The following is a 22315-nucleotide window of genomic DNA, read 5'->3' on the forward strand; positions in this document are numbered from 1 at the left end:
TTCATGGTGGAGGGAGCCTCTAAAAACCCCAGTTTGGACCAATTCATGGTGGAGGGAGCCTCTAAAAACCCCAGTTTGGACCAATTCATGGTGGAGGGAGCCTCTAAACAGCCCAGTTTGGACCAATTCATGGTGGAGGGAGCCTCTAAAAACCCCAGTTTGGACCAATTCATGGTGGAGGGAGCCTCTAAACAGCCCAGTTTGGGCAAATTCATGGTGGAGGGAGCCTCTAAAAACCCCCAGTTTGGACCAATTCATGGTGGAGGGAGCCTCTAAAAACCCCAGTTTGGACCAATTCATGGTGGAGGGAGCCTCTAAACAGCCCAGTTTGGGCAAATTCATGGTGGAGGGAGCCTCTAAACAGCCCAGTTTGGGCAAATTCATGGTGGAGGGAGCCTCTAAAAACCCCAGTTTGGACCAATTCATAGTGGAGGGAGCCTCTAAAAACCCCAGTTTGGACCAATTCATGGTGGAGGGAGCCTCTAAACAGCCCAGTTTGGGCAAATTCATGGTGGAGGGAGCCTCTAAAAACCCCCAGTTTGGACCAATTCATGGTGGAGGGAGCCTCTAAAAACCCCAGTTTGGACCAATTCATGGTGGAGGGAGCCTCTAAACAGCTCAGTTTGGGCAAATTCATGGTGGAGGGAGCCTCTAAACAGCCCAGTTTGGGCAAATTCATGGTGGAGGGAGCCTCTAAAAACCCCAGTTTGGACCAATTCATGGTGGAGGGAGGCTCTAAAAACCCCAGTTTGGACCAATTCATGGTGGAGGGAGCCTCTAAAAACCCCAGTTTGGACCAATTCATGGTGGAGGGAGCCTCTAAACAGCCCAGTTTGGGCAAATTCATGGTGGAGGGAGCCTCTAACCAGCCCAGTTTGGACCAATTCATGGTGGAGGGAGCCTCTAAAAACCCCAGTTTGGACCAATTCATGATGGAGGGAGCCTCTAAACAGCCCAGTTTGGACCAATTCATGGTGGAGAGAGCCTCTAAAAACCCCAGTTTGGACCAATTCATGGTGGAGGGAGCCTCTAACCAGCCCAGTTTGGACCAATTCATGGTGGAGGGAGCCTCTAAGAACCCCAGTTTGGACTAATTCATGATGGAGGGAGCCTCTAAACAGCCCAGTTTGGACCAATTCATGGTGGAGGGAGCCTCTAAAAACCCCAGTTTGGACCAATTCATGGTGGAGGGAGCCGCTAAACAGCCCAGTTTGGACCAATTCATGGTGGAGGGAGCCTCTAACCAGCAGAGTTGGTGGAAATCAGGGTGGAGGGAGCCTCTAACCAGCAGAGTTGTGGGAAAGCAGGGTGGAGGGAGCCTCTAACCAGCAGAGTTGGTGGAAATCAGGGTGGAGGGAGCCTCTAACCAGCAGAGTTGTGGGAAAGCAGGGTGGAGGGAGCCTCTAACCAGCAGAGTTGTGGGAAAGCAGGGTGGAGGGAGCCTCTAACCAGCAGAGTTGTGGGAAAGCAGGGTGGAGGGAGCCTCTAACCAGCAGAGTTGTGGGAAAGCAGGGTGGAGGGAGCCTCTAACCAGCAGAGTTGGTGGAAATCAGGGTGGAGGGAGCCTCTAACCAGCAGAGTTGGGGGAAATCAGGGTGGAGGGAGCCTAGTATTAGCAGAATTGTGCAACGCTTATCGTGGATGAGTATGAGGATGCGGAGGAATTGGAGAGGTTGAGTACAGACATGGAGTTTCATGTTGGGGTGCTTTACACAGGTGGGCACAAAAATGAAGGCTCTATCCAGTGGTGGTTCATTTTTATCAAAGTGAGCCGGTCGGCACTCTCAGCTGACAGACGGGTGCGCTTGTCAGTGATGATGCCACCGGCTGCACTGAACACCCTCTCAGATAGGACGCTGGCGGCAGGACAGGACAGCACCTCCAAGGCATATAGGGCAAGTTCAAGCCACAGGTCCAACTTCGACACCCAATACGTGTAGGGCGCAGAGGGGTCGGAGAGGACAGGGCTGTGGTCGGAAAGGTATTCCCGCAACATGCGCCTATACTTCTCACGCCTGGTGACACTAGGACCCTCCGTGGAGGCACTTTGGCGAGGGGGTGCCATCAAGGTGTCCCAGACCTTAGACAGTGTGCCCCTCGTTTGTGTGGACCGGTGAGAACTTGGTTGCCTACTGGAGGAACTGCCCTCCCTGCCGCCAACGTCACATGCTGGAAACATCTCCATCATATTCTGCACCAATTGCCTGTGGCAAGCATTGATGCGATTGGCCCTCCCCTCTACCGGAATAAAAGACGAGATGTTGTTTTTATACCGGGGGTCAAGGATAGCAAAGATCCAGTACTGGTTGTCCTCCATGATTTTGACAATACGCTTGTCGGTTGTAAAGCACCCCAACATGAACTCAGCCATGTCTGCCACAGTGTTAGTTGGCATGACTCCTCTGGCCCCACCGGAAAGTTCAATCTCCATTTCCTCCTCATCCTCCATGTCTACCCATCCACGCTGCAACAATGGGACGATTTGAAGTTGCCCGGAAGCCTCCTGTATCACCATCACATCATCGGACAACTCTTCTTCCTCCTCCTCCTCCTCCTCCTCCATTAAACGCAGTGAAGCGGACAGATGTGTGGGCCTACTCTCCAGCTGTGACGGATCGGATGCTATCCCTAACTCCTCTGTGTGATCTGAGTTATCCCTGATGTCAATCAGGGATTCTCTCAGAACACACAAGAGCGGGATTGTAAGGCTCACCATCGCATCCTCAGAGCTCACCCTCCTTGTGGACTCCTCAAAGACCCGTAGGATGTCACAAAGGTCTCTCATCCATGGCCACTCATGGATGTGAAACTGAGGCAGCTGACTTTGTGGCACCCTAGGGTTTTGTAGCTGGTATTCCATCAAAGGTCTCTGCTGCTCAACCACTCTATTCAACATCTGAAACGTTGAGTTCCAGCGTGTGGGGACGTCGCACAAAAGCCGGTGTTGTGGCACATGCAGGCGTTGCTGGAGAGATTTTAAGCTAGCAGCGGCTACTGTCGACTTGCGAAAGTGGGCGCACATGCGCCGCACTTTCACCAGTAGCTCTGGAACATTGGGGTAGCTCTTTAGGAAACGTTGCACCACTAGGTTGAAGACGTGGGCCAGGCATGGAACATGTTGGAGTCCGGCAAGCTCCAGAGCTGCTACCAGGTTCCGGCCGTTATCACAAACGACCATTCCTGGGCCCAGGTGCAGCGGCTCAAACCATATTGCCGTCTCATCGAGGAGGGCATCCCTCACCTTGGAGGCAGTGTGCTGTCTGTCCCCCAAGCTGATCAGCTTCAGCACAGCCTGCTGACGTCTACCAACGCCAGTGCTGCAACGTTTCCAACTCGTAGCTGGGGTCAATCTAACAGCGGAGGAGGAGGCGGTGGCGGAGGAGGAGGCGGTAGAGGAGGAGGAGGAGGGGGGTGTTCTTCTCGTGTCCCTGCCAGGAATGTTAGGCGGGGAGACGAGGTACATCGGGCCAGTTTGGGAAGCAGTCCCAGCCTCAACTACATTCACCCAGTGTGCCGTCAGTGAAATGTAGCGTCCCTGTCCGCATGCACTTGTCCACGCGTCGGTGGTCAAGTGGACCTTTGTGCAAAGCGCGGAACTAAGGGCCCGCCTGATGTTGAGTGACACGTGCTGGTGCAAGGCGGGGACGGCACACCGGGAGAAGTAGTGACGGCTAGGGACGGCATAGCGAGGTGCCGCAGTTGCCATCAGGTCCAGGAAGGCGGGAGTTTCAACAAGCCGGAACGCCAACATCTCCTGGGCCAGCAGTTTAGCGATGTTGGCGTTCAAGGCTTGCGCGTGTGGGTGGTTAGCAGTGTATTTCTGCCGCCGCTCCAATGTCTGAGAGATGGTGGGTTGTTGTAAAGAAGCGCCTGATGGTGCCTTTGATGGTGCAGGAGAAGGAGATAAGACAGGAACAGGGGAGGATGAGGGAGAAGTCAACAAAGTGGCGGAGGCAGATGAAGTGGTGTCCTGGCTCGTCCTCTGGAGTGCATCGCCAGCACAGTCAGCAGTGGCAGTGGCAGAGGCAGAGGCAGTGGCAGAGGCAGTGGCAGTGGCGTGAACGGCAGGCGGCCTTTGTCCTGCCGTTGCTGCCTGCCACTGATTCCAGTGCTTGGATTCCAAATGACGTCGCATTGAAGTGGTGGACAGGTTGCTCTTCTCAGAGCCCCTAATCAATTTCGAGAGGCAAATTGTGCAGACAACACTATATCTGTCCTCGGCGCATTCCTTGAAAAAACTCCACACCTTCGAGAAACGTGCCCTCGAGGTGGGAGTTTTTCGGGGCTGGGTACGAACTGGAACATCTTGGGAGATTCCGGGTGTGGCCTGGCTTCGCCTAAGCTGCTGACCTCTGCCTCTGCCTCTAGCTACCCTTTTTGGTGCTGCACCTGCCTCAACATCCACACTACTTTCCCCGCTTGACATCCCCCCTGTCCAGGTCGGGTCAGTGTCCTCATCATCCACCACTTCCTCTTCCAACTCCTGTCTCATCTCCTCCTCCCGCACAATGCGCCGGTCAACTGGATGCCCTGACGGCAACTGCGTCACATCATCGTCGATGAGGGTGAGTTGCTGGTCATCCACCACCAAATCGAACGGAGATGGAGGAGACTCTAGTGTTTGAGCATCTGGACACAGATGCTCCTCTGTTAGGTTCGTGGAATCGTGACGTGGAGAGGCAGGTTGAGGGACAATGAAAGGAGCGGAGAACAGCTCTGGGGAGCAGGGACAGTTGGGGTTATTGTTCTGTGAAGCTTGGGAATTTTGGGAGGAAGGAGGACAAGACTGTTGGGTAATAGGAGGAGAGGAGGCAGAGTCTGACTGGCTGCTGGACAATGTGCTGTAAGCGTTCTCTGACAGCCATTGCAAGACCTGTTCCTGGTTCTCGGGCCTACTAAGGTTTGTACCCTGCAGTTTAGTTAATGTGGCAAGCAACCCTGGCACTGTGGAGTGGCGCAATGCTTGCTGCCCCAAAGGAGTAGGCACGGGACACCCTGTGGCTTCACTGCTACCTTGATCCCCAGAACCATTCCCCCGACCTCGCCCACGGCCTCGTCCACGTCCCTTTCCGGGAGCCTTGCGCATTTTGAATTCCCAGTTAGAAATTGGCACTATATACCAGTAGCAAAAATTGTGGGTGCACGTAACCCCAATATATTCTTTGAATTCCCAGTCAGAAACTGGCACTATATGGCAGTAGCAAGAAATGAGGGTATTTATAACCCCAATATATTCTTTGAATTCCCAGTCAGACAATGGCACTATATACCAGTAGCAAGAAATGAGGGTATTTATAACCCCAATATATTCTTTGAATTACCAGTCAGAAACTGGCACTATATGGCAGTAGCAAGAAATGAGGGTATTTGTAACCCCAATATATTCTTTGAATTCCCAGTCAGACAATGGCACTATATACCAGTAGCAAGAAATGAGGGTATTTGTAACCCCAATATATTCTTTGAATTCCCAGTCAGACAATGGCACTATATACCAGTAGCAAAAATTGTGGGTGCACGTAACCCCAATATATTCTTTGAATTACCAGTCAGAAACTGGCACTCTATGGCAGTAGCAAGAAATGAGGGTATTTGTAACCCCAATATATTCTTTGAATTCCCAGTCAGACAATGGCACTATATGGCAGTAGCAAGAAATGAGGGTATTTATAACCCCAATATATTCTTTGAATTCCCAGTCAGACAATGGCACTATATACCAGTAGCAAGAAATGAGGGTATTTATAACCCCAATATATTCTTTGAATTACCAGTCAGAAACTGGCACTATATGGCAGTAGCAAGAAATGAGGGTATTTGTAACCCCAATATATTCTTTGAATTCCCAGTCAGACAATGGCACTATATACCAGTAGCAAGAAATGAGGGTATTTGTAACCCCAATATATTCTTTGAATTCCCAGTCAGACAATGGCACTATATACCAGTAGCAAAAATTGTGGGTGCACGTAACCCCAATATATTCTTTGAATTACCAGTCAGAAACTGGCACTATATGGCAGTAACAAGAAATGAGGGTATTTGTAACCCCAATATATTCTTTGAATTCCCAGTCAGACAATGGCACTATATACCAGTAGCAAGAAATGAGGGTATTTATAACCCCAATATATTCTTTGAATTACCAGTCAGAAACTGGCACTATATGGCAGTAGCAAGAAATGAGGGTATTTATAACCCCAATATATTCTTTGAATTCCCAGTCAGACAATGGCACTATATACCAGTAGCAAGAAATGAGGGTATTTGTAACCCCAATATATTCTTTGAATTCCCAGTCAGACAATGGCACTATATACCAGTAGCAAGAAATGAGGGTATTTGTAACCCCAATATATTCTTTGAATTCCCAGTCAGACAATGGCACTATATACCAGTAGCAAAAATTGTGGGTGCACGTAACCCCAATATATTCTTTGAATTACCAGTCAGAAACTGGCACTATATGGCAGTAGCAAGAAATGAGGGTATTTGTAACCCCAATATATTCTTTGAATTCCCAGTCAGACAATGGCACTATATACCAGTAGCAAGAAATGAGGGTATTTGTAACCCCAATATATTCTTTGAATTCCCAGTCAGACAATGGCACTATATACCAGTAGCAAAAATTGTGGGTGCACGTAACCCCAATATATTCTTTGAATTACCAGTCAGAAACTGGCACTATATGGCAGTAGCAAGAAATGAGGGTATTTGTAACCCCAATATATTCTTTGAATTCCCAGTCAGACAATGGCACTATATACCAGTAGCAAGAAATGAGGGTATTTGTAACCCCAATATATTCTTTGAATTCCCAGTCAGACAATGGCACTATATACCAGTAGCAAAAATTGTGGGTGCACGTAACCCCAATATATTCTTTGAATTACCAGTCAGAAACTGGCACTATATGGCAGTAGCAAGAAATGAGGGTTTTTGTAACCCCAATATATTCTTTGAATTCCCAGTCAGACAATGGCACTATATACCAGTAGCAAGAAATGAGGGTATTTATAACCCCAATATATTCTTTGAATTCCCAGTCAGACAATGGCACTATATACCAGTAGCAAGAAATGAGGGTATTTATAACCCCAATATATTCTTTGAATTCCCAGTCAGACAATGGCACTATATACCAGTAGCAAGAAATGAGGGTATTTGTAACCCCAATATATTCTTTGAATTCCCAGTCAGACAATGGCACTATATAGCAGTAGCAAGAAATGAGGGTATTTGTAACCCCAATATATTCTTTGAATTCCCAGTCAGACAATGGCACTATATACCAGTAGCAAGAAATGAGGGTATTTGTAACCCCAATGTATTCTTTGAATTCCCAGTGAGACAATGGCACTATATACCAGTAGCAAAAATTGTGGGTGCACGTAACCCCAATATATTCTTTGAATTCCCAGTCAGACAATGGCACTATATAGCAGTAGCAAGAAATGAGGGTATTTGTAACCCCAATATATTCTTTGAATTCCCAGTCAGACAATGGCACTATGTACCAGTAGCAAGAAATGAGGGTATTTATAACCCCAATATACTCTTTGAATTACCAGTCAGAAACTGGCACTATATGGCAGTAGCAAGAAATGAGGGTATTTGTAACCCCAATATATTCTTTGAATTCCCAGTCAGACAATGGCACTATATACCAGTAGCAAGAAATGAGGGTATTTATAACCCCAATATATTCTTTGAATTCCCAGTCAGACAATGGCACTATATACCAGTAGCAAAAATAGTGGGTGTATATAGCCCCAATTCTATTGCTAGGGGACTTGCAGTGTATTTCTGGGGTGAAGGTGGGGGGGCACACCGTTGGAACGGGTATCGGGGGTATATATCGGGTATACGGAAATACACTGTCAGTGTATTCCATTCAGGATCCTGGGAAAGCTGGGTTGCGGCGATTGAGCCCGTCAGTGCCACGTTACACTGACAAGCTTCTCCCTGGAATTGAAGTTATATGTAAGCCCAATATATTCTTTGAATTCCCAGTGAGACAATGGCACTATATGGCAGTAGCAAAAATAGTGGGTGTATATAGCCCCAATTCTATTGCTAGGGGACTTGCAGGGTATTTCTGGGGTGAAGGTGGGGGGGCACACCGTTGGAACGGGTATCGGGGGTATATATCGGGTATACGGGAATACACTGACAGTGTATTCCATTCAGGATCCTGGGAAAGCTGGGTTGCGGCGATTGAGCCCGTCAGTGCCACGTTACACTGACAAGCTTCTCCCTGGAATTTAGCTCTTATAAGAACTGTTGGTTGTCTTCTCCTTCCTATCCTAGCCTGTCCCTGCCGCACTTTCACCAGTAGCTCTGGAACATTGGGGTAGCTCTTTAGGAAACGTTGCACCACTAGGTTGAAGACGTGGGCCAGGCATGGAACATGTTGGAGTCCGGCAAGCTCCAGAGCTGCTACCAGGTTCCGGCCGTTATCACAAACGACCATGCCTGGGCCCAGGTGCAGCGGCTCAAACCATATTGCCGTCTCATCGAGGAGGGCATCCCTCACCTCGGAGGCAGTGTGCTGTCTGTCCCCCAAGCTGATCAGCTTCAGCACAGCCTGCTGACGTCTACCAACGCCAGTGCTGCAACGTTTCCAACTCGTAGCTGGGGTCAATCTAACAGCGGAGGAGGAGGCGGTGGCGGAGGAGGAGGCGGTAGAGGAGAAAGAGGAGGGGGGTGTTCTTCTCGTGTCCCTGCCAGGAATGTTAGGCGGGGAGACGAGGTACATCGGGCCAGTTTGGGAAGCAGTCCCAGCCTCAACTACATTCACCCAGTGTGCCGTCAGTGAAATGTAGCGTCCCTGTCCGCATGCACTTGTCCACGCGTCGGTGGTCAAGTGGACCTTTGTGCAAAGCGTGGAACTAAGGGCCCGCCTGATGTTGAGTGACACGTGCTGGTGCAAGGCGGGGACGGCACACCGGGAGAAGTAGTGACGGCTAGGGACGGCATAGCGAGGTGCCGCAGTTGCCATCAGGTCCAGGAAGGCGGGAGTTTCAACAAGCCGGAACACCAACATCTCCTGGGCCAGCAGTTTAGCGATGTTGGCGTTCAAGGCTTGCGCGTGTGGGTGGTTAGCAGTGTATTTCTGCCGCCGCTCCAATGTCTGAGAGATGGTGGGTTGTTGTAAAGAAGCGCCTGATGGTGCCTTTGATGGTGCAGGAGAAGGAGATAAGACAGGAACAGGGGAGGATGAGGGAGAAGTCAACAAAGTGGCGGAGGCAGATGAAGTGGTGTCCTGGCTCGTCCTCTGGAGTGCATCGCCAGCACAGTCAGCAGTGGCAGTGGCAGAGGCAGAGGCAGTGGCAGAGGCAGTGGCAGTGGCGTGAACGGCAGGCGGCCTTTGTCCTGCCGTTGCTGCCTGCCACTGATTCCAGTGCTTGGATTCCAAATGACGGCGCATTGAAGTGGTGGACAGGTTGCTCTTCTCAGAGCCCCTAATCAATTTCGAGAGGCAAATTGTGCAGACAACACTATATCTGTCCTCGGCGCATTCCTTGAAAAAACTCCACACCTTCGAGAAACGTGCCCTCGAGGTGGGAGTTTTTCGGGGCTGGGTACGAACTGGAACATCTTGGGAGATTCCGGGTGTGGCCTGGCTTCGCCTAAGCTGCTGACCTCTGCCTCTGCCTCTAGCTACCCTTTTTGGTGCTGCACCTGCCTCAACATCCACGCTACTTTCCCCGCTTGACATCCCCCCTGTCCAGGTCGGGTCAGTGTCCTCATCATCCACCACTTCCTCTTCCAACTCCTGTCTCATCTCCTCCTCCCGCACAATGCGCCGGTCAACTGGATGCCCTGACGGCAACTGCGTCACATCATCGTCGATGAGGGTGGGTTGCTGGTCATCCACCACCAAATCGAACGGAGATGGAGGAGACTCTAGTGTTTGAGCATCTGGACACAGATGCTCCTCTGTTAGGTTCGTGGAATCGTGACGTGGAGAGGCAGGTTGAGGGACAATGAAAGGAGCGGAGAACAGCTCTGGGGAGCAGGGACAGTTGGGGTTATTGTTCTGTGAAGCTTGGGAATTTTGGGAGGAAGGAGGACAAGACTGTTGGGTAATAGGAGGAGAGGAGGCAGAGTCTGACTGGCTGCTGGACAATGTGCTGTAAGCGTTCTCTTACAGCCATTGCAAGACCTGTTCCTGGTTCTCGGGCCTACTAAGGTTTGTACCCTGCAGTTTAGTTAATGTGGCAAGCAACCCTGGCACTGTGGAGTGGCGCAATGCTTGCTGCCCCAAAGGAGTAGGCACGGGACGCCCTTTGGCTCCACTGCTACCTTGCTCCCCAGAATCATTCCCCCGACCTCGCCCACGGCCTCGTCCACGTCCCTTTCCGGGAGCCTTGCGCATTTTGAATTCCCAGTTAGAAATTGGCATTATATACCAGTAGCAAAAATTGTGGGTGCACGTAACCCCAATATATTCTTTGAATTCCCAGTCAGAAACTGGCACTATATGGCAGTAGCAAGAAATGAGGGTATTTATAACCCCAATATATTCTTTGAATTCCCAGTCAGACAATGGCACTATATACCAGTAGCAAGAAATGAGGGTATTTGTAACCCCAATATATTCTTTGAATTCCCAGTCAGACAATGGCACTATATACCAGTAGCAAGAAATGAGGGTATTTGTAACTCCAATATATTCTTTGAATTCCCAGTCAGACAATGGCACTATATACCAGTAGCAAAAATTGTGGGTGCACGTAACCCCAATATATTCTTTGAATTACCAGTCAGAAACTGGCACTATATGGCAGTAGCAAGAAATGAGGGTATTTGTAACCCCAATATATTCTTTGAATTCCCAGTCAGACAATGGCACTATATACCAGTAGCAAGAAATGAGGGTATTTATAACCCCAATATATTCTTTGAATTCCCAGTCAGACAATGGCACTATATACCAGTAGCAAGAAATGAGGGTATTTATAACGCCAATATATTCTTTGAATTACCAGTCAGAAACTGGCACTATATGGCAGTAGCAAGAAATGAGGGTATTTGTAACCCCAATATATTCTTTGAATTCCCAGTCAGACAATGGCACTATATACCAGTAGCAAGAAATGAGGGTATTTGTAACCCCAATATATTCTTTGAATTCCCAGTCAGACAATGGCACTATATACCAGTAGCAAAAATTGTGGGTGCACGTAACCCCAATATATTCTTTGAATTACCAGTCAGAAACTGGCACTATATGGCAGTAGCAAGAAATGAGGGTATTTGTAACCCCAATATATTCTTTGAATTCCCAGTCAGACAATGGCACTATATACCAGTAGCAAGAAATGAGGGTATTTATAACCCCAATATATTCTTTGAATTCCCAGTCAGACAATGGCACTATATGGCAGTAGCAAGAAATGAGGGTATTTATAACCCCAATATATTCTTTGAATTCCCAGTCAGACAATGGCACTATATACTAGTAGCAAGAAATGAGGGTATTTGTAACCCCAATATATTCTTTGAATTCCCAGTCAGACAATGGCACTATATACCAGTAGCAAGAAATGAGGGTATTTGTAACCCCAATATATTCTTTGAATTCCCAGTCAGACAATGGCACTATATACCAGTAGCAAGAAATGAGGGTATTTGTAACCCCAATATATTCTTTGAATTCCCAGTGAGACAATGGCACTATATACCAGTAGCAAAAATTGTGGGTGCACGTAACCCCAATATATTCTTTGAATTCCCAGTCAGACAATGGCACTATATAGCAGTAGCAAGAAATGAGGGTATTTGTAACCCCAATATATTCTTTGAATTCCCAGTCAGACAATGGCACTATATACCAGTAGCAAGAAATGAGGGTATTTATAACCCCAATATACTCTTTGAATTACCAGTCAGAAACTGGCACTATATGGCAGTAGCAAGAAATGAGGGTATTTGTAACCCCAATATATTCTTTGAATTCCCAGTCAGACAATGGCACTATATACCAGTAGCAAGAAATGAGGGTATTTATAACCCCAATATATTCTTTGAATTCCCAGTCAGACAATGGCACTATATGGCAGTAGCAAGAAATGAGGGTATTTATAACCCCAATATATTCTTTGAATTCCCAGTCAGACAATGGCACTATATACCAGTAGCAAAAATAGTGGGTGTATATAGCCCCAATTCTATTGCTAGGGGACTTGCAGTGTATTTCTGGGGTGAAGGTGGGGGGGCACACCGTTGGAACGGGTATCGGGGGTATATATCGGGTATACGGGAATACACTGTCAGTGTATTCCATTCAGGATCCTGGGAAAGCTGGGTTGCGGCGATTGAGCCCGTCAGTGCCACGTTACACTGACAAGCTTCTCCCTGGAATTGAAGTTATATGTAAGCCCAATATATTCTTTGAATTCCCAGTGAGACAATGGCACTATATGGCAGTAGCAAAAATAGTGGGTGTATATAGCCCCAATTCTATTGCTAGGGGACTTGCAGGGTATTTCTGGGGTGAAGGTGGGGGGGCACACCGTTGGAACGGGTATCGGGGGTATATATCGGGTATACGGGAATACACTGACAGTGTATTCCATTCAGGATCCTGGGAAAGCTGGGTTGCGGCGATTGAGCCCGTCAGTGCCACGTTACACTGACAAGCTTCTCCCTGGAATTTAGCTCTTATAAGAACTGTTGGTTGTCTTCTCCTTCCTATCCTAGCCTGTCCCTGCCGCACTTTCACCAGTAGCTCTGGAACATTGGGGTAGCTCTTTAGGAAACGTTGCACCACTAGGTTGAAGACGTGGGCCAGGCATGGAACATGTTGGAGTCCGGCAAGCTCCAGAGCTGCTACCAGGTTCCGGCCGTTATCACAAACGACCATGCCTGGGCCCAGGTGCAGCGGCTCAAACCATATTGCCGTCTCATCGAGGAGGGCATCCCTCACCTCGGAGGCAGTGTGCTGTCTGTCCCCCAAGCTGATCAGCTTCAGCACAGCCTGCTGACGTCTATCAACGCCAGTGCTGCAACGTTTCCCACTCATAGCTGGGGTCAATCTAACAGCGGAGGAGGAGGCGGTGGCGGAGGAGGAGGCGGTGGCGGAGGAGGAGGCGGTAGAGGAGGAGGAGGAGGGGGGTGTTCTTCTCGTGTCCCTGCCAGGAATGTTAGGCGGGGAGACGAGGTACACCGGGCCAGTTTGGGAAGCAGTCCCAGCCTCAACTACATTCACCCAGTGTGCCGTCAGTGAAATGTAGCGTCCCTGTCCGCATGCACTTGTCCACGTGTCGGTGGTCAAGTGGACCTTTGTGCAAAGCGCGGAACTAAGGGCCCGCCTGATGTTGAGTGACACGTGCTGGTGCAAGGCGGGGACGGCACACCGGGAGAAGTAGTGACGGCTAGGGACGGCATAGCGAGGTGCCGCAGTTGCCATCAGGTCCAGGAAGGCGGGAGTTTCAACAAGCCGGAACGCCAACATCTCCTTGGCCAGCAGTTTAGCGATGTTGGCGTTCAAGGCTTGCGCGTGTGGGTGGTTAGCAGTGTATTTCTGCCGCCGCTCCAATGTCTGAGAGATGGTGGGTTGTTGTAAAGAAGCGCCTTATGGTGCCTTTGATGGTGCAGGAGAAGGAGATAAGACAGGAACAGGGGAGGATGAGGGAGAAGTCAACAAAGTGGCGGAGGCAGATGAAGTGGTGTCCTGGCTCGTCCTCTGGAGTGCATCGCCAGCACAGTCAGCAGTGGCAGTGGCAGAGGCAGAGGCAGTGGCAGAGGCAGTGGCAGTGGCGTGAACGGCAGGCGGCCTTTGTCCTGCCGTTGCTGCCTGCCACTGATTCCAGTGCTTGGATTCCAAATGACGTCGCATTGAAGTGGTGGACAGGTTGCTCTTCTCAGAGCCCCTAATCAATTTCGAGAGGCAAATTGTGCAGACAACACTATATCTGTCCTCGGCGCATTCCTTGAAAAAACTCCACACCTTCGAGAAACGTGCCCTCGAGGTGGGAGTTTTTCGGGGCTGGGTACGAACTGGAACATCTTGGGAGATTCCGGGTGTGGCCTGGCTTCGCCTAAGCTGCTGACCTCTGCCTCTGCCTCTAGCTACCCTTTTTGGTGCTGCACCTGCCTCAACATCCACACTACTTTCCCCGCTTGACATCCCCCTGTCCAGGTCGGGTCAGTGTCCTCATCATCCACCACTTCCTCTTCCAACTCCTGTCTCATCTCCTCCTCCCGCACAATGCGCCGGTCAACTGGATGCCCTGACGGCAACTGCGTCACATCATCGTCGATGAGGGTGGGTTGCTGGTCATCCACCACCAAATCGAACGGAGATGGAGGAGACTCTAGTGTTTGAGCATCTGGACACAGATGCTCCTCTGTTAGGTTCGTGGAATCGTGACGTGGAGAGGCAGGTTGAGGGACAATGAAAGGAGCGGAGAACAGCTCTGGGGAGCAGGGACAGTTGGGGTTATTGTTCTGTGAAGCTTGGGAATTTTGGGAGGAAGGAGGACAAGACTGTTGGGTAATAGGAGGAGAGGAGGCAGAGTCTGACTGGCTGCTGGACAATGTGCTGTAAGCGTTCTCTGACAGCCATTGCAAGACCTGTTCCTGGTTCTCGGGCCTACTAAGGTTTGTACCCTGCAGTTTAGTTAATGTGGCAAGCAACCCTGGCACTGTGGAGTGGCGCAATGCTTGCTGCCCCAAAGGAGTAGGCACGGGACGCCCTGTGGCTTCACTGCTACCTTGCTCCCCAGAACCATTCCCCCGACCTCGCCCACGGCCTCGTCCACGTCCCTTTCCGGGAGCCTTGCGCATTTTGAATTCCCAGTTAGAAATTGGCACTATATACCAGTAGCAAAAATTGTGGGTGCACGTAACCCCAATATATTCTTTGAATTCCCAGTCAGAAACTGGCACTATATGGCAATAGCAAGAAATGAGGGTATTTATAACCCCAATATATTCTTTGAATTCCCAGTCAGACAATGGCACTATATACCAGTAGCAAAAATTGTGGGTGCACGTAACCCCAATATATTCTTTGAATTACCAGTCAGAAACTGGCACTATATGGCAGTAGCAAGAAATGAGGGTATTTGTAACCCCAATATATTCTTTGAATTCCCAGTCAGACAATGGCACTATATACCAGTAGCAAGAAATGAGGGTATTTATAACCCCAATATATTCTTTGAATTCCCAGTCAGACAATGGCACTATATACCAGTAGCAAGAAATGAGGGTATTTATAACCCCAATATATTCTTTGAATTACCAGTCAGAAACTGGCACTATATGGCAGTAGCAAGAAATGAGGGTATTTGTAACCCCAATATATTCTTTGAATTCCCAGTCAGACAATGGCACTATATACCAGTAGCAAGAAATGAGGGTATTTGTAACCCCAATATATTCTTTGAATTCCCAGTCAGACAATGGCACTATATACCAGTAGCAAAAATTGTGGGTGCACGTAACCCCAATATATTCTTTGAATTACCAGTCAGAAACTGGCACTATATGGCAGTAGCAAGAAATGAGGGTATTTGTAACCCCAATATATTCTTTGAATTCCCAGTCAGACAATGGCACTATATACCAGTAGCAAGAAATGAGGGTATTTATAACCCCAATATATTCTTTGAATTCCCAGTCAGACAATGGCACTATATACCAGTAGCAAGAAATGAGGGTATTTATAACCCCAATATATTCTTTGAATTACCAGTCAGAAACTGGCACTATATGGCAGTAGCAAGAAATGAGGGTATTTGTAACCCCAATATATTCTTTGAATTCCCAGTCAGACAATGGCACTATATACCAGTAGCAAGAAATGAGGGTATTTGTAACCCCAATATATTCTTTGAATTCCCAGTCAGACAATGGCACTATATACCAGTAGCAAAAATTGTGGGTGCACGTAACCCCAATATATTCTTTGAATTACCAGTCAGAAACTGGCACTATATGGCAGTAGCAAGAAATGAGGGTATTTGTAACCCCAATATATTCTTTGAATTCCCAGTCAGACAATGGCACTATATACCAGTAGCAAGAAATGAGGGTATTTATAACCCCAATATATTCTTTGAATTACCAGTCAGAAACTGGCACTATATGGCAGTAGCAAGAAATGAGGGTATTTATAACCCCAATATATTCTTTGAATTCCCAGTCAGACAATGGCACTATATACCAGTAGCAAGAAATGAGGGTATTTGTAACCCCAATATATTCTTTGAATTCCCAGTCAGACAATGGCACTATATACCAGTAGCAAGAAATGAGGGTATTTGTAACCCCAATATATTCTTTGAATTCCCAGTCAGACAATGGCACTATATACCAGTAGCAAAAATTGTGGGTGCACGTAACCCCAATATATTCTTTGAATTACCAGTCAGAAACTGGCACTATATGGCAGTAGCAAGAAATGAGGGTATTTATAACCCCAATATATTCTTGGAATTACCAGTCAGAAACTGGCACTATATGGCAGTAGCAAGAAATGAGGGTATTTGTAACCCCAATATATTCTTTGAATTCCCAGTCAGACAATGGCACTATATACCAGTAGCAAGAAATGAGGGTATTTGTAACCCCAATATATTCTTTGAATTCCCAGTCAGACAATGGCACTATATACCAGTAGCAAAAATTGTGGGTGCACGTAACCCCAATATATTCTTTGAATTACCAGTCAGAAACTGGCACTATATGGCAGTAGCAAGAAATGAGGGTATTTGTAACCCCAATATATTCTTTGAATTCCCAGTCAGACAATGGCACTATATACCAGTAGCAAGAAATGAGGGTATTTATAACCCCAATATATTCTTTGAATTCCCAGTCAGACAATGGCACTATATACCAGTAGCAAGAAATGAGGGTATTTATAACCCCAATATATTCTTTGAATTACCAGTCAGAAACTGGCACTATATGGCAGTAGCAAGAAATGAGGGTATTTGTAACCCCAATATATTCTTTGAATTCCCAGTCAGACAATGGCACTATATACCAGTAGCAAGAAATGAGGGTATTTGTAACCCCAATATATTCTTTGAATTCCCAGTCAGACAATGGCACTATATACCAGTAGCAAAAATTGTGGGTGCACGTAACCCCAATATATTCTTTGAATTACCAGTCAGAAACTGGCACTATATGGCAGTAGCAAGAAATGAGGGTATTTGTAACCCCAATATATTCTTTGAATTCCCAGTCAGACAATGGCACTATATACCAGTAGCAAGAAATGAGGGTATTTATAACCCCAATATATTCTTTGAATTACCAGTCAGAAACTGGCACTATATTGCAGTAGCAAGAAATGAGGGTATTTATAACCCCAATATATTCTTTGAATTCCCAGTCAGACAATGGCACTATATACTAGTAGCAAGAAATGAGGGTATTTGTAACCCCAATATATTCTTTGAATTCCCAGTCAGACAATGGCACTATATACCAGTAGCAAGAAATGAGGGTATTTGTAACCCCAATATATTCTTTGAATTCCCAGTCAGACAATTGCACTATATACCAGTAGCAAGAAATGAGGGTATTTGTAACCCCAATATATTCTTTGAATTCCCAGTGAGACAATGGCACTATATACCAGTAGCAAAAATTGTGGGTGCACGTAACCCCAATATATTCTTTGAATTCCCAGTCAGACAATGGCACTATATACCAGTAGCAAGAAATGAGGGTATTTATAACCCCAATATATTCTTTGAATTCCCAGTCAGACAATGGCACTATATACCAGTAGCAAGAAATGAGGGTATTTATAACCCCAATATATTCTTTGAATTACCAGTCAGAAACTGGCACTATATTGCAGTAGCAAGAAATGAGGGTATTTATAACCCCAATATATTCTTTGAATTCCCAGTCAGACAATGGCACTATATACTAGTAGCAAGAAATGAGGGTATTTGTAACCCCAATATATTCTTTGAATTCCCAGTCAGACAATGGCACTATATACCAGTAGCAAGAAATGAGGGTATTTGTAACCCCAATATATTCTTTGAATTCCCAGTCAGACAATTGCACTATATACCAGTAGCAAGAAATGAGGGTATTTGTAACCCCAATATATTCTTTGAATTCCCAGTGAGACAATGGCACTATATACCAGTAGCAAAAATTGTGGGTGCACGTAACCCCAATATATTCTTTGAATTCCCAGTCAGACAATGGCACTATATACCAGTAGCAAGAAATGAGGGTATTTATAACCCCAATATATTCTTTGAATTCCCAGTCAGACAATGGCACTATATACCAGTAGCAAGAAATGAGGGTATTTATAACCCCAATATACTCTTTGAATTACCAGTCAGAAACTGGCACTATATGGCAGTAGCAAGAAATGAGGGTATTTGTAACCCCAATATATTCTTTGAATTCCCAGTCAGACAATGGCACTATATACCAGTAGCAAGAAATGAGGGTATTTATAACCCCAATATATTCTTTGAATTCCCAATATAGCCCCAATTCTATTGCTAGGGGACTTGCAGTGTATTTCTGGGGTGAAGGTGGGGGGGCACACCGTTGGAACGGGTATCGGGGGTATATATCGGGTATACGGGAATACACTGTCAGTGTATTCCATTCAGGATCCTGGGAAAGCTGGGTTGCGGCGATTGAGCCCGTCAGTGCCACGTTACACTGACAAGCTTCTCCCTGGAATTGAAGTTATATGTAAGCCCAATATATTCTTTGAATTCCCAGTGAGACAATGGCACTATATGGCAGTAGCAAAAATAGTGGGTGTATATAGCCCCAATTCTATTGCTAGGGGACTTGCAGGGTATTTCTGGGGTGAAGGTGGGGGGGCACACCGTTGGAACGGGTATCGGGGGTATATATCGGGTATACGGGAATACACTGACAGTGTATTCCATTCAGGATCCTGGGAAAGCTGGGTTGCGGCGATTGAGCCCGTCAGTGCCACGTTACACTGACAAGCTTCTCCTTGGAATTTAGCTCTTATAAGAACTGTTGGTTGTCTTCTCCTTCCTATCCTAGCCTGTCCCTGCCTACCCAGAATCTAAGCCCTAGCTAACTGGACGGAAACCTCCGTCCCCGGTGAATTGCAAGCTCAGAATGACGCGAAGCTGGGCGTCGCTGTTCTTTTAAATTAGAGGTCACATGTTTTCGGCAGCCAATGGGTTTTGCCTACTTTTCTCAACGTCACCGGTGTCGTAGTTCCTGTCCCACCTACCCTGCGCTGTTATTGGAGCAAAAAAGGCGCCAGGGAAGGTGGGAGGGGAATCGAGTAATGGCGCACTTTACCACGCGGTGTTCGATTTGATTCGAACATGCCGAACAGCCTAATATCCGATCGAACATGAGTTCGATAGAACACTGTTCGCTCATCTCTAGTAATGACTACAGTATGCCTGTTGTTTAATAAAAAGTCCTAATGCTTATACTGTGCAGAATTAAGTCCAATGTTCTCATTGGATTCATGTCTGGTGTTCCTGGCTCATACGTATTTCTTCAATGAACCCGAGACAGTACAGCTTGGCTTTACTGCACATGTGTTGAACATTGGACAATTGCTATTGAAGCTGAGGTATAATGCGCCTTCTTATCTAAAGAACTGCGCATGCGCCTGGAGCAGGTCTATCGTTAATTATTAGAACATTTTGTTAATAAATCCTATTGCCTATTTGGCACACTAAACCATTGGTAAATAAGGAGATGCTGGTGATTTAGTGCTAAAATAGTAGGCTTGGCCGACTTAGCTCAAATGTGTATGGTGGCCTTATGCCATCGCCACTAGCCAGTGTAGCGTAGCCAGTAAGTGTTCATTTTCACTACAGCGCCACTTCAAGGGCAATTAGGTATGACACAGATCAATAGGTTTGTCAATGTAATGTAGGACAGAACGGGACTTTACAACAGTTGGGTTTATTAAACTAGACGACTCATTCATAGCCTTTCATCATCAATATTATTTTCACTTTTCTCTTCCAACGCAAGATCTTGTACGAGAAACCAAATCCATCACCATGGCAGGATATTTGGAGAGGAAGATGATGGAAGGTCTCAATGTGATCGCTTCATTACATAGGAGCACAGCCTCCAAGGAGAACAACGGAAGTGCTCAATGTATATTGTGGGTATGGCTCTATTCAGACACAGAGAAAAGGAGGAAAGAACATTAGACTAATTAACCCATGAGTTAATCTCTTATCCAGCTCAACCAAAGCTGAAGTGAAGTGAATAGAAATGGAAAGGGGAGAAATGACATCCTCAGACACTGGTAATTGACATCTGACCGATTGTTGCGAGTAAAGCACTTAATGCTCTGATACCCACATGTCTTTCTGAGAAGCCTCAAGGCTTAACCATGTGAAATGGACAACCTATTGAAGGGAATTCAAGAATGGGATTTACATCACATAGACGAAGCGTTTCACATTATTTCATGACTCAGAATTGTCAAGACATAAAAAAATCTGTCCTCGTACAGTTAGTTTTGCTTTTAGACTTCTGTAAAGACTTGCCATAGACAACATAGACATCAATGTCTGGTGATGGAGGCCAATGGGAGTCCCACATCCATCCTTTTGGAGTGGTAAAAGTTTGTGAGTTTGTGGGTTTGTGTGTTTGGATGTTTGGATATTTGGATGTTTGTTCCTCAATCACGCAAAACCCGCTCGACCAATTTGGCTGAAAGTTTCCACAAACATAGTTAATACACCCGATTGAGCAATAGGCTACTTTTTGTCACGAGGTTTGTGCCAGAACCCCCACAAAACCCAAACTCACACCACTATCTCTGCAATCTCACACACTTTGGACCATAGCAAGCCCCAAAATTCATATTGGCCTCTACAGCTTAGCCCCTAACCCCACACAATCACATATACATTTACTTTACCACTTTGCCCCTCACCTTAACGATACTCCAGGAGGCTCTCTTTAACGCTCCGGAGCAGCCATGTTTGCCGACCTCCACCGCTATGACAACCTCACCCATGTCAATACCCCTAGGCAGTCTAATAAATGCAAAAACAAAAACAAAAAAACAGGGGAAAAAAATACAAAATAAAAAGTATTACAAATTCAACCCCCCCTTTCCCTAGAACATATATAAACGTAGTTAAATACTGTGAAACACATACATGTTTGGTATCCCTGAGTCCGAAATCGCCCGCTCTACAAAGCTATACAAATATTTCGCCTGGACGCTTAACGCCGTAGCGGCAAACATACCGAAAAGTCCAAAACTGCTGTTTTTTCACTATTTTCATTATCATACAAATATCAATCAAAAGTGATCAAACCAATAGCATTTCCTGAAAATGCAACAACTAAAAACTACACCCGGCCCCGCAAAAAACACAACCCCCGACACAGACAAATAAACAAGTGACTGCTGTCAGAATATGGCAACTTTTAAAAACAAAAAAATGTCAACACACTACTGGCAGAAAATAACAAAGCATACAATGTCGTATATTAAGGTATATTAACTTCAAATACCTCTGTCCCAAAGACACTATGTACAGTTTCTCACAACACGGTATAGCAGCTCAAATACAAATTAACTTCAACACAAAAGTCTCACGTATTACAGCAAAAACAAGATACTAAGTTACATTTCATATCCCATACCTTATACACACTACTAAAACCTTACCCGCGCCTGCTTACCCACTTCTACAATCACCGCAGACTAAGTACTCTATATATTCAGATTCTGAGCTGGTGATATGTCGCGGTCCTGAGCTATGAACCGCTCTAGTCACATGACCATTTTTTGGTTTATCGTAAAGGCGCAGAAAAACAAATGAAATAATGAAAATATATCAGAATTTGGGCGCAATTTGTCTCCAAAAACTGGCCACATGCTTTACACCTCATTTTATAAGCATTTTAGATACTTTCCTAGTGTTTTTGTGTTAGACATGGGGCTTATCAAAAAGGGGAGAGGCTTAACATGCTATAGTATGCTCCAAAAATTTGGCACTTTTTTGTCGGAAATTAAGCCAATTTAATCAGGGGTGTAAAGTTAGTCTAGACAGTGTAAAAGCATGGCAGATTTTCAAACAGCATTAGACACTTTGATAAATTTGGCACAATCTAAGACTGTCTAGCCTAAGGCAGCATTTACATCTGCGCCGGAGTCTGTCTTTGCAATTCTGTCGCTGAAACTGCCTATAGACATCTGGCAAAACCTCATATAGTCACTGGGGTCAGTCAGTGTCCTTGTGTAAGCGGTATTAGCGGTCAGGCTCTTTGTCATGGGGTACGTGTGGTTTGCCAAGAGGACTCTCCAAACGGAAACCTGAACGCA

General features: G+C 46.4%; 1 protein-coding gene across 1 annotated transcript in view; it reads right to left on the reverse strand.

Annotated features, from left to right (window-relative positions):
• Positions 1–22315, reverse strand: part of STK32B (serine/threonine kinase 32B) — a 182542-nt gene that overhangs the window by 145081 nt on the left and 15146 nt on the right. The gene's annotated exons all lie outside the window — the stretch shown is intronic.

The sequence above is a fragment of the Leptodactylus fuscus genome, chromosome 1, assembly GCF_031893055.1.
Source record: "Leptodactylus fuscus isolate aLepFus1 chromosome 1, aLepFus1.hap2, whole genome shotgun sequence".
Taxonomy (NCBI): Eukaryota; Metazoa; Chordata; class Amphibia; order Anura; family Leptodactylidae; genus Leptodactylus; species Leptodactylus fuscus.